Here is a 16,040-nt window from a genome sequence, read left to right as displayed (position 1 = left end):
CCTCTACTTCTGGGCCCTGGAAAGAGGGGAGGGGTTGCCAAAGCAACTGCTTTTAGAGGGATATGTAGGCCAGGACAGGACCGGCTTGGGCAACTGTAACAAACAACCCCAGAACCTCCATAGCTTAGCACAGCGAGGTTACTTTCCCAGCTTCACAAAACCCCCTGAGGGTCTGGGAGGTTCATAGGACAGCTGTGCTACATACCATGTGACTCAGTGACCCAGGCTGCTTTGATCTTAAGGCTCCTACATCTCAACATAGGCCCCTATGCGCAGAGGAAGCCAGAAAAAGCTATGATAAGCCACACACAGGCTAGTCTGTGCTTTTACCCAGAAGCAGCCCTTTGGCCAGCAGAAGGCACACTCTCTGTGTTTGCAAGGAAGCTGGGAAATTTGGGAGAACAGAAGGGAATGTTTGATGGACATCGCCATCTCCACCACTGGTAACAAACCATTTCACAGAGAGTCAATCATGATAGAAGGAAGGCAAGTCCTAAGCAGAACACCTAACGAAGCACATTCCAAGCGCTTTTTCTAAAACACTATTTCTCCTTTCGTGTCAACTAAACTGGGCTTTGTTTAACTGGACTCCTTAGGCTACGAGATCAAGGCAATGTCATTTCCTCATCTATAAAATGGGGGTCACAATACCAGTCTAACAGGCTACCATAAAGATCTAAGACTTCATGAATTTCAAACCATATAGGTTTGCACACATATAGGCTAGTAGAAATAACATCCATAGCCATATGGCCAGTGCATTTCAGCATGTTGGGACATGCCCTGCTTCAATGGCTAGAACCATGGCATCCAGAGTGGTCAACAAATGGTGACACGCATTCAGTTCTATCTGATGTTTAGCTGGTTGCTTTGGAAACCACATTGCTTTTAATGCCCTTCATAGTCCCATTTGCTTTAACATCTCTTCCCCACCACCACCACCCCCTATCTTTTGTATACAAGTTCTTACTGAGTTTCAGAAATTCTGGGTTCCATCTACTTGATCCCACAGTGGAATGCCTAGATTATTGGCCCAAATTTTGTTTTTTAAATGAATTCCAACACTATCCTGGGGTATCTTGCAGCTCAGACTCCCTATCTGGTTCTTAGATTTGCACTTAGCACATGGTTAATTTTGTTGGTTTGCCCACACTGGAAAGTTCGTTCTAAAGGGTATGTGTGGGCATGAGGTCCAGCCATTTTTCCAATGATCTAATGCTGATTTTGTCACTGGGTTTTTGGGGGGTTTCTGTGTGTTTGGTGTTTTTGGTTATCCATGTATTGCGAACTGTTATTCCTAAAAGCTTCTAGATGCCTCATCTCTAGGCCCCATCAGAAATGACCAATTACAAACTAAACTACTTTTGAGACACGACAAAAGGAAAAAGATGAGCTGGAACCTTTCTCACTAGTTCAGTGGGAGAGCGGAAGAATCTTGACTTTGACCTTGAGTTCCAATCTTAACTCTGCCATTTGCTAACTTGGCCTTGAGCAGATGGCATCCTCTCTTTGGCCTCTCCCGGCAGGAGAGGAGGACAATATAGGGAAGATTCCATGGACAACATGCCAAAGACTGCGGCTTGGTGAGTATGGAGTACTCCGTGAAGGGTAGTTCTCTTACTCAAACCTCTGGTGACACGCTCACCCCTGGACGTCCAAAGTGCCATAAGACTGTGGCCCCATGTAAGTGTCACGGGCACACTGATTCAGAGGATGCATGTGAATCATCTCCTTTTTATACCTCCTATTGGTAAAATGGAGCCCCTTTCAGAAAGCTGCCCTCGTGGCTTGAACTCTGACTCCTGGAAGCACCCAACACCAGGGCCATCCCATCCAACCTTGGGCTTTCCTGCCTGACACCCACAGTCAGAGTCTGGCCCTTGCTGTTACTGCCTCCTCCAACATCACAGATGTGAACTGTTATCGATTTCATGGGTCCATTCTCAGATTATACCAACCTGTGCCTAATTCAGCTTCCTTAACCAGTCTATCGGCTCCTTCAACCAAATTACCAAAAACGCAAAGACAGAATAATCAGAAATGCTAATTCGTCACCGGAAATCTGGCAAGCAGGGCCTATATTTTGCAAGCGGTTTAAATATTACACTTTTGTGCTTTCCTAAACTAATTTAGCCTACTAATTTTCTATAATTACCTGAATGCTCTTAGCTTCCGCTGGTCAGATGAGTTCTCAGACACTCATATAACCAGCATTAAAAAGATGCATTTAGCAGCTTGGGTTGTTAAAGTAACAAAGCCTATAGAATCCAGAGGTTATTGTATTCTCCCAAAAGTACTTAAATAATAGCCTAAAATCTGAAGAATTACTTTAATACTTCAATAAAAATAACCCAATTCAAAACATTTTCAAGGAAACAGAGTTCTTTGCTCTAGGCTACCAAGTAATGGCTGAGAGAAAGTATATAGCCTGTCACTTCTGATTAGAGAACTGTGCCTCTGTGCTTTGAACGAGGGGCATGTCTGGTAATAGGAAGTGCAGATATTAAAGTTAATAAAATAATGTGGAATACGATATATATGAAACTTGACCAAGTATAGCACAGAATATAACATACATTACCCTGTTCAGTCAACTCCTGTGGCCCGGCATCTAATGACAAGCTTAATTTCTGTTTCCAATGAGGGTACAGCTAAAAATACAATTTCCAGATTAGACAAATATTTTATCCGACTCCCTAACAAATGTAACCAGGAATGGCTGACATGTCTCCACAGACGCCCAGCGACCATGAGAGGGAATTACTAGGATTGCAAACTGCTCAGCCTGAAAAGTCCATGAAACCTCATCATCTTTGAGGTCATTATAAATAATTAGTTGCAAACACGGCGACGTGGCGGCTTCACCACTGGAAAAGGACAGGGGCGCCTCCATTTCTCTCCCGCCCTGAGAGGCTCTCGGCTCCCTCTCGACACAATTAGGTCTCCCCAAACAACTGGGCATCCAGGGCTCTGCACACCCATTATTGCATCTTTAATCTGAAACCCCAACGCCAACTGTAATGGTTTTGTTTTGCGATACATTAACCTTCAACTTGTATTTTCACTGTTAAACAACCAGCCTGAGAACCTCCTGGAATTTTTTTTCTTCCCAGTCACCTACAGGAAGCCATACGGTACCCATGATGTGACCCTCTTAAGGGATTTAAAAGCAATTCAATGAGCTAATCTCAGTAAACCCAGAATTAAAGTTCTTGTTTCCATATTTCACTTTCAAAATATTTAGAACTTTGACAGATATGACATTATGTTTTCATTAAAACAGCTGATTTCAAAATGCTGCACTGTGCAGAAACGCCATAAACAGTTTATGATGAACTGCCACGCTCTTAATTAAAACAATAAATCCAGCACACAATATTTGCGCAGCCTTCGGTCTGACCTTTGCCTCTTGCTATCCACCACCAAGCCGCGGCTGCGTTCCCAACGCCAGACGTGGAAGGTTTTAAAACATGATCTGAAAGGCACTAAAGATAAAATAAGAGAAAACGTACCATTAGTCTTTGCAGTTATGATTAATTCAGTTCATATTTTACAATCTGGTTATGGAGTAAAACTGCAGACTTTACATCAACTATTTGCCATTCACTATACCTAATGTATAAAAATGCTTGATATTTTAGAAAATGGCACCGAGCTAATTCACCACAACCCCGTTGAAGGACAGGAATTGAAATCATAAACACGGAGAGCGATGAGCTATCCGTCTGAAGTGACGAACGGAACTCACTCGTTGGACGGTCAGCCTCGGACGATAAATATGCCGGTTGCAGCCCAGTCTACCATGCCACTCTTATCTCCGTGCTGCTAGATTTCAGATTAAAATATTCCCTTAAATCTCTCACATCTGCTGCTGGAGCAGGCAGCAAGGGCGTTAATTACCGAGCAGGAATAAACGGGAAATTTGCTGCACTGGCCCCAGGGCGGGGCCGCAAGTTAACTTCGGGCCCCACCCGCTCCCAGGGTGGAAACCGTTCTGAACTGGGTCTCAGAGCATCCCATACTGAGAGGGCAGCAGGACGACTGGGGGAGCCCATTCTGCAGCTCCGATTCCGCGGGACAGACACCGGGTCCGCAACTTGGCTGCATAAGAAAATAGCGCCACCCACAGGAGGAGCGGGGACTTCTGGCAGGAAGGGGAGGGCGTGTCCAGCTCCTCGGGCGGGGGGCGGGGGGTGTGGGGGGAGGGGGGGATTGCGGGGACAAAACCACACTGATGCCTGCAGCGGGCTGGTGCCCAAACACTTCCTCGCCACACCTGACCTGAGCGTACGCGTGCAGCCCTTCCCCCCAGGCCTTCGTCCCCGGACCCCCACCCCACCCTGTGCATATTGATGAGACAAGCACAAGCCCCTGGCACTGGACACGTTCAGAGCTGAACCCTGCAAAGCCTCGGAGGCTGGGGAACCAGAAGTTGACAAAGAACTGGACCCCCACCCCCTCTGCAGGTCCTTCTTGGAGCTGCAGGTAGAACCCACCAGAGTTCTAAAAAGACGGAGAAGGAAGCCACGCTGGCCAGAGGAGACCACGCAAGGTCTCAGTCCAGGACCTACATCTATTCCGTCCACGTTGAGACAAGTGGAGTACCAGGTGAGCCACCTCCTGTTGTGAGGGCAAGACCCCACCTTAGCCTAGCGGGCTCTGGCTTGCACCCACCTCCACAGCCTCATCTCGCCTGCCCCCTCCCTTCTCCAGACGCCTGACTTCCCACCAAAGGCCCCTCCCGGCCCATGCTGGAGTGTGGACTCACAGCTCTGGCCTGTGCCCCAGCGCCAGAGGGGACCTAAGCTATTAGCCCTGCTCATGGAGTCTCCAAAGGTCACCGCCAGGGAGACATGCCTAGCTACTCCCTGGGCCTTCTTCAGCCCTTGTTTGGTTGGGGAATTCTGTCCCAGCTGTCCTAGCAGGTGAAAGCCCTACAGAAAGGCTGGGCTCTGTTGGGGGAAGGGGGGCGGGGGGGGGGGGGGGGGGGGATTGTCTCTGAGTACCAGGCAGGATTCCTGTGCCCTGTCCCCCAGCCCTGACTCAGGACTAGCCTGGCCCTCTATAGGAGCCATCACTCAGTGCCCTTGTCCTTTGAGTCAAACATCATAGTAGGGGTGGTTCCCATTTACCCCTCCCTTTTTACCAAAGAGGGTTCCCCAACAGGAGTCAACCCCCTGCACGCCCCAACCACCCCCCACACCTAGACCCTGGGACTAGGAAGATCTGCCCCAGACACTGGGCACCTATAGGCCCCTCCACCATCCAGGTATGCAGCCCACCCTGGCTGACGAAGGTCACACTACAGGTGTCCTTATGGTCAACTTTGACCCCCACCCCCACCATCTTATAAATACCACCATTTTTCAGAAGACTGAGGTCCAGAGGAATGAAGTCTCTATCTTAAAGTCACCCAGCTAGTGAATAGCACCACAGAATTAAAATCCACCTTCTCTGACTTTGGGGCTAGCGCTCCTTCAGGGAGAACCTCCGTCCTCCTTTGGACAGACTCTGACTCTCAAAACTGAGGCCCATGTATATATCCTCAGGGGGTCCACTGCTTTTGGCAGTTTTTAATTTTTTTTTTTTTTTTTTTTTAGTATTTTTACATTGGTGAAAATCCATCTAAAAGATACAATGAGTATAAACATTCTGGACCGCATAGGTAACCATTCCCATGCTAGGTTTTGTGTTTTCTGTCCTGTAGATGTCAAAGCACACTTTTGTCATCATCAAAGACTAAAGGGGTGGGGACTGAGTGTGCACTGGGGCTGATGGAAGGAGCAATAAAATTCTAGGTGCCTGGAGGCACCTGGGTGGCTCAGTCGGTTGAGCGTCCAACTTTGGCTCAGGTCATGATCTCACAGTTCATGAGTTCGGGCCCCATGTCGGGCTCTGTGCTGACAGCTTGGAGCCTGGAGCCTGCTTCAATTTCTGTGTCTCCCTCTCTCTCTGCCCCTACCCTGCTTGTACGCTCTCTCACTCTCTCTCTCTCAAAACTAAATACATTTTTTTCTTAATTCCAGAATTCTGTTCATGGCAGTGTGAGCCCTGAGTTACTCCAACCTCGGTGTGGAAAAAGGGGGCATGTACTGTGACAGACTGACCCAGGATCCATCAGGATAATGCAGAGGATAGCATATAACACGCCCCTGCTTTTCTCCTCTGAGTCATCTCTCAGTCCACACAGAGTCCCCCAGGTGGACACCTGGTATCTTCACTCTCTGGTCGCTCTTGTCTCCTCCAGCTCTCTTGGTTTCTTTGCATCCTACGCCTTCCCTCTGGATCCACATCCCACACTGGAGGGGCAGGGTCAGATTTTCCAGATGCCGTATTACTTTGAGATTTTAGATAGCTCGGATTCTTCAGACTGTCTCAATGAACCTTTCTTCCTAATCTTGACAGGTCTTAGAGTGTAACTTTCATGTGTTGTTATGCCATTCACGTACCTTCTCTCCATTGGTTCTTTGGCAAGGAATAAGGAAGGTAAGAGAAGAAGGGGTCAAGAAAAGAAGGAATGCCTGTCCTGTCACCAGTGATAGTTCAAACAGAAGAAAAATGGTAGAAAAGTTGAGTCCGCCCTCCTCCCACCCCACCCCACCCCCAACACATGCAATCTTACCAATCTGGAAAGAACCTGGCTTGTCTTTGCCAGTTCCAGATTCATCCTGTGAGTTGTGATTTAGGGTCAGCAAAACAACATCATCCTTTCTGTTAAATGAAAGTTGCTATTTTAAATTTCATTGGTTTTATCATTTTGTCTGTATTTAATTTGTACATGAGGCCTGGTTTTACAGTTGTCTACAAGTTATAAGCATAAGGAGTTTAACCTACTTTTGTAATATTGCAGTCAAGAACATTATTATATTCATTCATTGAGTGGTTATAAGAATTAAAGGAAATCATGGGGCACCTGGATAGCTCAGTCAGTTAAGAATCTGACTCTTGATTTCAGCTCAGGTCATGATCTCGCAGTTCATGGGTTCGAGCCCCCCATCAGGCTCCATGCTGTCAGTGTGGAGCCTGCTTGGGATTCTCTCTCCCTCTCTCTGTGCTCCTTCCCCACTCATGCTGCCTCTGTCTCTCTCAAGATAAATAAATAAACTTAACAAAAAAGAATTAAGTGAAATCATGCAGGGATAGTGGTTAGCACCATGTCTGGCACATGGGAAGTACTCAATAAATGTTACTGAATCTTATTTATTTTATAGTAATAAATATTGTAGCAAAAAATAATCCAAGTTACTAGTGAGGATCTGCAGTGGTTTATTTTTTTCTCAATAAGCTACACCAATCAAACTTGAGGAATTCTGGGCTGAATTAAATGCCCCCAAAATTCAGATGTTGGTGTCCTAGCCCCCAGGACCTCACAGTGTGACCATATTTGGAGATGGGGTCTTTAAAGAGGTAATTAAGTTATAATGAGCTCTTTATGGTGGGTCCTGATCCAATATGACTGTTGTCCTTATAAGAAAAGATTAGGGTGCACCTGGGTGGCTCAGTCGGTTAAGCATCCGCCCCTTGATTTTGACGGTTCGTGAGTTCAAGCCCCGCATTGGGCTCTGAGCTAACAGCTCAGAGCCTACTTGGGATTCTCTCTCTCTCCTTCTCTCTCTGCCCCTCCCATGCATGCACACTCACTCACTCTCATAAATACATAAATAAATGTTTTAAAAGAGAAAAGACTAGGACACAAAGGGAAGACCATGTGAGGACACAGTGAGAAGGTGTCCATGTACACACCAGAGAGGGAAAGAGGCGTCAGAAGAAGCCATCCTGCCGACCCCTTGGTCCCGGACTTATGCCTCCAGGACTGCAAAAAAACAGACTTCTGATGGTGAACCCCCCAGTCTGTGATATTTTGTTATGGCAGCCTGGGTGAACCGGCACACCTCTGAACCCCAAGAGGGGGGAAGCGACTTGCAGTTTCCTGTGTTCTGCCACTCCGTCCCTCCCACAAGGTGCACCCTGCCCACGCGGTCATCATGGAAGAGAAGGTAGAAGAGAAGACCGACACGAGGGCTTCAGCCCACATCCCAGCCACCGTCCCATCCACTGGGCTTGCTCACTGGGCCACGACCCCTGAGCTGAGCCTTGTCTTTTCCACCCGGTCTGTCCCCTGGTGCCCAGTGAACAGCCCCCACACATCTGCACCTCTTGGCAGTTGTGCCTCCTGGGTGAGAGGTGGAGGACACAGAGCGATGCGAGGGGCTGGCCCCTAGGTGGGTGCTCAGCCCGGGCTCTGGAGCCCCAGAGCAGCCTGCGTGCTCCCGACGGCTACACATCCATCCTGGGGACACCGGTGCCCGGGCCAGGTGCCCACTATGGTGCCCGGCCCTCTTCCGGGCGCTAGGGCCAGAGGCAGAAGCAGGCTGACAGGGGATCCCAGGGCTCGGCTCGGCTTTACAAGGGGACAAACGGACCATTTCATTTCCCAAAACAGCCTTCCAGAAACACTCCCATACGGGGCCATAAAAGAAGGTTTAGAACCAAGAACTTTTACAGGGGTTTTTATCTCTGTGAGTGTCTATTGAATTTTATACCCCTTCAGGGTATCCGTCGGCTGTGGGCAGAGGAAGAAAAGGCCTTTCATTAAATGCAGGAGACAGGAACAGCCAGAAATGAGTCGGACTCTTCACCCTCTGGTTTAAGGTAATGCTTTTAGAACCCCTGAGTTCCCACCTGCGAGCGGCCAGCAGACGGAAGGGTGAGGCTGTCTGGCAGCTGATAGCCGTCTAAGCTCTAGCCTGAGACGCAGCAGAAGTGTTAAGCCCCCTAGCTGGGTGTGCAGGCCTCGAGGGCCAGAGAGGCAGGGACGGTGAGGGACAGCTGATGGCCCATGTCCCATGGGACCTATGTCTCGTGTCCAACGGGCTCCGGAGCAGAGGGACCACAAGCTGCACGCTGTGCTGGGGAGGCCCCAGGGCTCCCTGCTTCTCACCGCGTGCCTCAGGACACCTCGCCCTGCCCTTGGACTCTCACACCCTATGGGCTCTGGGTTAGGAAGCGAGACAAGGCTTACAGGGGCAAGGGCAGGCCAAGGAGTCACCGGGTCTTCAGGCCATGCACGGGCCCCTGTCAGAGCAAGGCGTGGTGAGTAGTATGTTACCAGCAACACGGGCCTGGGACGTCTTACTCCCGCTCTGGCACTGCTGGCTTACTGGATCGAAGCCTGCACAATTGAGATAATCGCAGAACTTGCTGGAAGAGCAAATGACACCCTGCATAAAAGTGCAGAGCACCATGCCTGTCCCTGGCGTGAAATGTAAACCATCTTTCCCACCATCACGGCCATTCCTTTCTTCCTGACGCTGCATCTATCCTACCCAATATAAACAACGGCCCAGAGACCAACAAAGGGCCCAAACTTTCCCCAGAGCCATATTTTGCACCAACAGGCAAAAACACTGGCCCAGGATTGCCTACATCTTCCCCACCCCCAGGACTCAAGCAGCATCAGACGCTGGCCCCGGCTGGCCCCCATCTGCCCGTGAGTCATACCCGGTTCTTTTCCTCACCCTGAAGCCCCTGCTATGCAGCTTCACCGTCAGAGGATTGTGGAGGCCAACAGCCAGAGCTGAGCTCGAGGAATCATTCAGTGGTGACTAGGAAGGACATTGGCATCCCCAAGTCTATTTCCATCTCGAGACTCAAACATTCTGCAGACACCCTTCCCTCTGCTGTGAAGGCGGGTCCCTGCCAGTACTGCACCCACACCTACTGCTCCCCAAACCCTGCATCCAGAGCGCTCAGCAAACACGGGTTGTATCTTGAAAGCAAGAAAAGCAGGAAGCGGAACATTGCTAATTCTCACGGCAGCATTAACTCATTCGCTTGCACATATGGGGTATTTGGACCCCAGTGGGTCTTCTATATATATAACTTATCGTACAGCAGGTGCAACTTGGGAGAATTAATGTTGCTATAGGAACATTCAGATCAAGGCTGGCTTCCAGAGTGAAGAGAGAAAAAATAAGTTTTCCTCCTCAGTGTACTTCTCTGTTTTGAGTCTCAAAGAAGAAGCAATGTAATCGAGTCAAATGAGGCAAGGAGGGGCTTCCCCTAGTGGTTTGGGGAAGGTGAGAATTCCTGGAAGCAGCTTCCTGGGGAGAGAGGAGGGAAGCTCAGAGTCTGATCCTCATGTCCATGTGGCCAAGAGGGCTGGAGAGAGGGGCCAGGGGTGGCAAACCCCTGTCCGGGCCAGGAGTAGGTCTTGGGTACCAACGCTGGAGGGTCGCCTTGGGTGTTTCCAGAATGTTCCCTGAGGTCAGCTTGAAGATCCCATGAACTCCAGAATATGCGCTCACCTCCCGCAGCCCCGGAGTGCTGGCCCCCAGCCCCGCATTGCTGTGTCTTATTCTTACAACTTTTCATCCTTCCCAGGAATGGCATCAAGGAAAAGGGGAGATCAAGAGTGAGTTTAGAGGGCTGCCTTGGTCCCTGATAGACCCATGGATCCCTGGGGACCCATCTCTGGCTGAGGGACTAGAGCAGGAGGCATGTTGGAACTTTGCTTCAACCTCTGGTATTATAACTAACTCAGCTCTCATTGGGAGCAATCGCTGTGCCCATCTGTGAATACCCTATCTAGACTAAACTCTTCTGTCAAAGATCTGAGCATTTGGCTCACCCATCAGAGGTTTTCCTGACTAGTAAACCAGGATACACATTGGATCCCCCATGTGTTTGGAAATGCAGAAGGCTACTGCCTCCTTTCAGGAGAGGCAGGAACCCTAAGTCTCCCTTCCCACCAACCTTCCTACCATATCTGGGGTGCTCAACAGGCCACATCTGCTGAGTGGTCACAGACAGCCAGACATCCTACCCATGGTGAGGATACCCCAAGACACACACCGGGTCCACCACATGACTTAGCCCTAGCATCTGGCGATGTGCTCAGATGGGTTGGCCAAAGAAGCAGATGTTGAGTCCAAGATGATAGCAGAGCAAAGAGGGAAAGAAGAAAGGTCAGCATTCCTAACACCATTTCCAACTCAGGGTTCTCCAGGCACTCACGTGGTGCTAGGTGCTCTATTTTGCCCAAGGGATACATAGGTAAATAAGACATTTCCTCTGCCCTCAACATGCTCACAGCCCACCTCGGGGAGGGGAAAGGAGAGGCACGGAAATAAATAAAGGAGAACCGTGTCTTACTTCTGGTCTCCCCAGGAATCCACGCTAGGCAGGTGCAGAAGAGGGGCCTACAAATGCCCGTGGAATGAACGTGGATGATAGAGAGGCGGGGACCTGCCCAAGGAGAAACATCAAGCATCCGAAGCAGCACAGAATAGGAAGAAATTTACTACGGACAAGGAGTCATGGCCCCATAGGCAGTGGCCCATGTTCCAGCTCAGCTAATGAAAGGAAACTCTCCAAGTCCACCTGGGGACTCATACCTCCCGTCCCATCGGGTATTTCAGACATGTCCCAGATACCATGACAGGGAAAGGGGCTGCCGCTAGCTACCCAGAGCTGCTGTTTTGCATTTCACTTGAGGCTGTGTCTACTTGCAAAAGATATACATAATAGTAAAGTGGCCTAGCTAAATGCTTCCCAGTTCACTCTGCTTGGAGCTGCGTGCTGAACATCTAACCACAGGCAGGGGACCAAGTCCTAGAGACACTGAGGGAAGAGAAGCACGTCCCTCCTAGGGGAGGGCAGGCAGACAGGGCATCAGCATGCTTCTCTTTCCCACCCTCTCAGATCTTACAGTTGAAATAAAGGTGGATCTGTAGCATCCTTGGGACAACAATTCACCACATTTCACATGACAGACGAGCAAGGGGAAAGCTGAGTCAGAGAACCCACGGTCACCGGTCATTCTGAGATGGCGGTGGGCAGGTGCGAAGGGTTACCTGTTTTGTCTGATAGGCTTCCTGAGCATCGCCGAGATAGACCCTCTTCTAGGGCTCCCGGGTCCCTCCTACACATGGCCACTCCGCTCTGTGTCAAAAATTCCTCTCTTTCTTCCTTTGGCTTTACTTTAACTCAAGTGCAGTGTTTTCAATTCTGTCTGTGACATGGCTTTGAAATTAAGCAGTGTGTGTGCTGACAGCTGGTGTTACAACCGGCCTACTCCCTTCCACCCCCACAGAGAAGCCAACTTAGTGGGTGGATGGCGTCAGCGGGGCTCGCACATGTTCCAGTAGCCACCTTCTCCTCGGGGAGGGGGCGGGGGCTGCAGAAGCGGGTGAGGATGCTGTGGGGGCCTCGCCCAGCCCTGGAGATGTCCTGGGGCAGCACAGGAACCACCCCTAAAATATTTATCCCCTACTTTCCAGCACACGCCTTTGGGGACACTGTCAGGGTCCAAAACACACTCTATGCCATGAACATGCCTTCGTCACCTCATAGGTCAGGCCACAGGCCCCAAGGGAAGGGCCAGTGCCACTAAGGAGTAGTCACACAGGACATGTGTGTCCCACTGGCATGACAAATGAGAATTCTGGACACACCGTATGCCTTGAGAGCACTTTTTGTTTTTTAAGATTTTATTTTTAAGTAATCTCTACACCCAACACGGGGCTCAAACGTACAACCCCAAGATCAAGAGTCATTCACTCCACCAACTGAGCCACCCAGGTGCCCCTTGAGAGCCCTGTATATTCTTTAACCTTGTCCTTTGTCTCAACACAGTCTTAAGACTGTGGGTTAGCCTGGCAACCCTACATGCGTGAGGGCGATCCATTTCCCAGGGAGTGAGCGTCCCCAGAATTTTGCTGAGTCCACAGTGCTAAGAAATGGTCCCTAAACACAGAAGCAAATGTGAGAAGGTGACCCCACAAAGACCCAACAACATGTGCACTTCCAAGCCTCATCCGTGCCAATCAGTCGGCCACAGCCAGGCCCCACCCCACCTGGTGAGTAGCGAACAGAAGCGGCCCAATCCCCAGGTCGTACGCCCACCAAACCTCAGGTCTCTGGCAATCCTTAATGTCTTCTAACTTACCTGAGCATGCCAGAGCTGTTTTCATTCTGCTTTGGGCATGTGTATTTCCCTCATAATTTATAGGCTATTTTCATATCCTAGACGTAACGTGGAAGTTCCTAAGATGATTTTTTTTTAACTGCATTGGATTCTAGACCTCAGGATCTGTAAATAGGTTAACAACTAATCTCAGCATCTAACTGCTTATTCACACGAATGCAGCTTTGAGATTTCTGTAGAACAAAGAATATGACATTGCTCTCCCAAAGTTCAGTAAATGGCTCACAAGGGCCTGCAACCCATGCAACCTCTCCCTGCTCTCATTAGTCTCGGGATCAAGTCCCAACTCCCGCCAGGGCCTATGGGGTGCACCTGCTTGGTCTGCCTCCCAATGGGCATGTCTGCCAGGTCCCCCGCCCCAGGTCTTCCCATGCTCAAACATGCCAATCTCCCTCTGGTTCAAGGCCAGGCCCTGGGTCTGCTCCTCTGTCTCCATTTGGCCAACTTTTCCTCATTCTCTTCATTCCACACACATGATGCTTCTTCAGACAAGGGTCTCTGCCATCTATTTCACCCTCTTGGAACACCTCCCCCTTCCCCTGGAGACATTTTTCGCCAGTAAAGTTACATAGTTACTGTATATTAAATAATATATGCTAAAAATATATATTGTATATAATAGTATTGTATTAATACTATAAATAATATACTATATATTAAGTTAGATATACTACTATATATTAAAATTTATATTTTTACTACCTGTCTAGCTCTATATGGGCAAGAATAGTACATTTTTCTCAGCATGGTATCTCCCACCCCAGACAAGTACTTGGGGCTTAGTAGGTCCTTGGGAAATACATAGTTTTAATGGAGCATTGATTCTTATTAGCAAGTCATGCATACAGTTAGGCTTAAAAGAAAAGTACATGAACTTACAAATTGGCCTCATCAAAATTAAAATTTTGGCCCTGCAAAAGCCATGTGAAGAGCAGAAAATAGTTGCAAACCACACATCCAACAAAGAGCTAGTACCTAGAATATATAAAGGACCTTCAAACTCAACAGCTAACAGAACACAAACAGTCCAATTACAAAGTGGGCAAAAAACATTAAAAGACACTTGACTGACAAGGATGTACAGATGGCAAATAATCACACGAAAAGGAAAAATGGACGTGTCAACACTCTGAAAGGCCCATATTTTTATGTCCAGAGATTCTACTTGTAGGGATTTCTCTGAAGGAAACAGAAATGTGCAAAAAATATGTCAGGATCCAGCATGTTGATTGAAGCATTATTTACATACAACAACAACAACAACAACAACAACAACAACAACAAAAGGAAGCTTCTATGTCTCCAACCACAAGGGATTGGTTAAGCGATTGCATTCCATCCAAATGTACCTAGATTGTCACTTCCAGGCTGGGGTCTTTGTCTGGGCATCAGTGTATCCCCAAGGCCTAGAAAGAGCTTCAATTAATAGTATCAGATTAATTTGAACTCAGCGATAAAACACTAAGCACCACAGAAAAATTGTGATGCAGGAAAACATTCACAATACCGTAAGTGAAAAGAGAGAAACAGATTGCAAGACTATGTGCATCGTAACCACAGTTCTGTTTAAAGAAGGAAAAATGTATGTATGTTTGCATATTAAGAGACTGAAGGAAAACAAGGCAAGACATTAGCAATGGCTGTCTCTGGTGAATGGGATCTTAGGGGATTATTCCTTTCCTTCTTTTCCCTTCTTTTGTGTCCTCTGTATGTGTGTGGGTTTTCTAGATATTCCAAATTCTCTACAAAGAACATCTATTCCTTTTTAAACAGACAGTAAGACCGTGGTATTTTTAAAGTACTTTGGAATCTGTGCTGAGTTACTGTGATTTCTGGAACAATGATGGAGTCCAGGAGGAGCAGCCTTGCCCTCTTGCTTCCAGGGCCTCACAGCAAAGGGGAGGTCACCTAGACTGCAGCCCTCTCTTCTCAGGGCACCCTCAGAATTTCCCCCACAAACTGGAACCACTTATACTCTTGTTTACTTAATGTTATCCTTTTTTTAAATGTTTTTAATTTTTTTAATGTGTATTTACTTTTGAAGGAGTGAGAGAGAGAGACAAAGCATGAGCGGGGGAGGGGCAGAGAGAGAGGGAGACACAGAATCCAAAGCGGGGCTCCAGGCTCTGAGCCGTCAGTACAGAGCCTGATGCAGGGGTCTAACCCATGAGCCGTGAGATCATGACCTGAACTGAAGTCAGATGCTCAACCGACTGAACCACTCAGGTGCCCCTTCTTTTTAAATTTTTTTTTAAAGTTTATTTATTTATTTTGAAATAGAGAGAAAGCATGAGGGGCAGAGAGAGAGGGAGAGAGAGAGAATCCCAAGCAGGCTCCACACTGGCAGCACAGAGCCTGATGCAGGGCTTGAACTCACGACCTAGAGATGAAGACCTAAGCTGAGATCAGGAGTCGGATGCTTGACCAACTTAGCCACCCATACTTCCCTACTTAATATTATTCTTAAATTGACTCTTTTTATTTAAAAAAAAAATGTGTTTAGAGGGAATTGTTATCACTACCATAAAAGAAATCAGTATCATTTGTCACTAATAAAATGTAACTATAAAATAAACACCATGTTTTTAAAGTGGCATTTTTTTTTTGGTTCTACCTAGACACTGTCTCCTAAAGAAGGTTGTGAGTCCAAGGCCATCTCTCCTGTTTTTAATAAAGGGAGATTTACCAGATGTTAGAGAGGCAAGTGTTAAAGATATATTTGCACCAAATAAGCCCTTCTCTTAGATGTAATGAGAAGGCTTAAAAGTGGATTCAAGGAAGACTGACGTTTGATTCAATGGCGTTCATTGCCATGTCCCTGCAGCACCCACAAGCATTTACAGGCCACGAGCACTACACATCCCATGCTCCTGAGGTCACCGGGCTTTGGGGACGAGCCCAAGGGAAACCCCGGATTAGACCGACGCCTGCTGCTCCTTTGAGCTCCAAGCCAGCCCTCCCCGGTGGGGGACAGCACAGAGGGGGGCAGTAGGAGGCCCAGCGAGTGAGGAGGGACCCTGACCTTTGTTAGGCCATGGGGGACTCAGCAGGT

At 48.2% G+C, this 16,040-nt stretch overlaps 1 long non-coding RNA gene across 1 annotated transcript; it reads left to right on the top strand.

Annotated features, from left to right (window-relative positions):
- Positions 1 to 909: 909 nt before the first annotated feature.
- On the top strand, positions 910 to 3,862 carry LOC125915268 (uncharacterized). The gene is made up of 2 exons (XR_007455618.1): positions 910 to 1,583; positions 3,642 to 3,862. It is a non-coding gene; the product is annotated as an uncharacterized LOC125915268 (long non-coding RNA).
- The last annotated feature ends 12,178 nt before the right edge of the window (positions 3,863 to 16,040 follow it).

The sequence above is a fragment of the Panthera uncia genome (assembly GCF_023721935.1).
Source record: "Panthera uncia isolate 11264 chromosome E2 unlocalized genomic scaffold, Puncia_PCG_1.0 HiC_scaffold_19, whole genome shotgun sequence".
Classification (NCBI taxonomy): Eukaryota; Metazoa; Chordata; class Mammalia; order Carnivora; family Felidae; genus Panthera; species Panthera uncia.
Note: the sequence above shows the minus strand (reverse complement) of the source record. Positions and strands in the feature narration are given on the sequence as shown.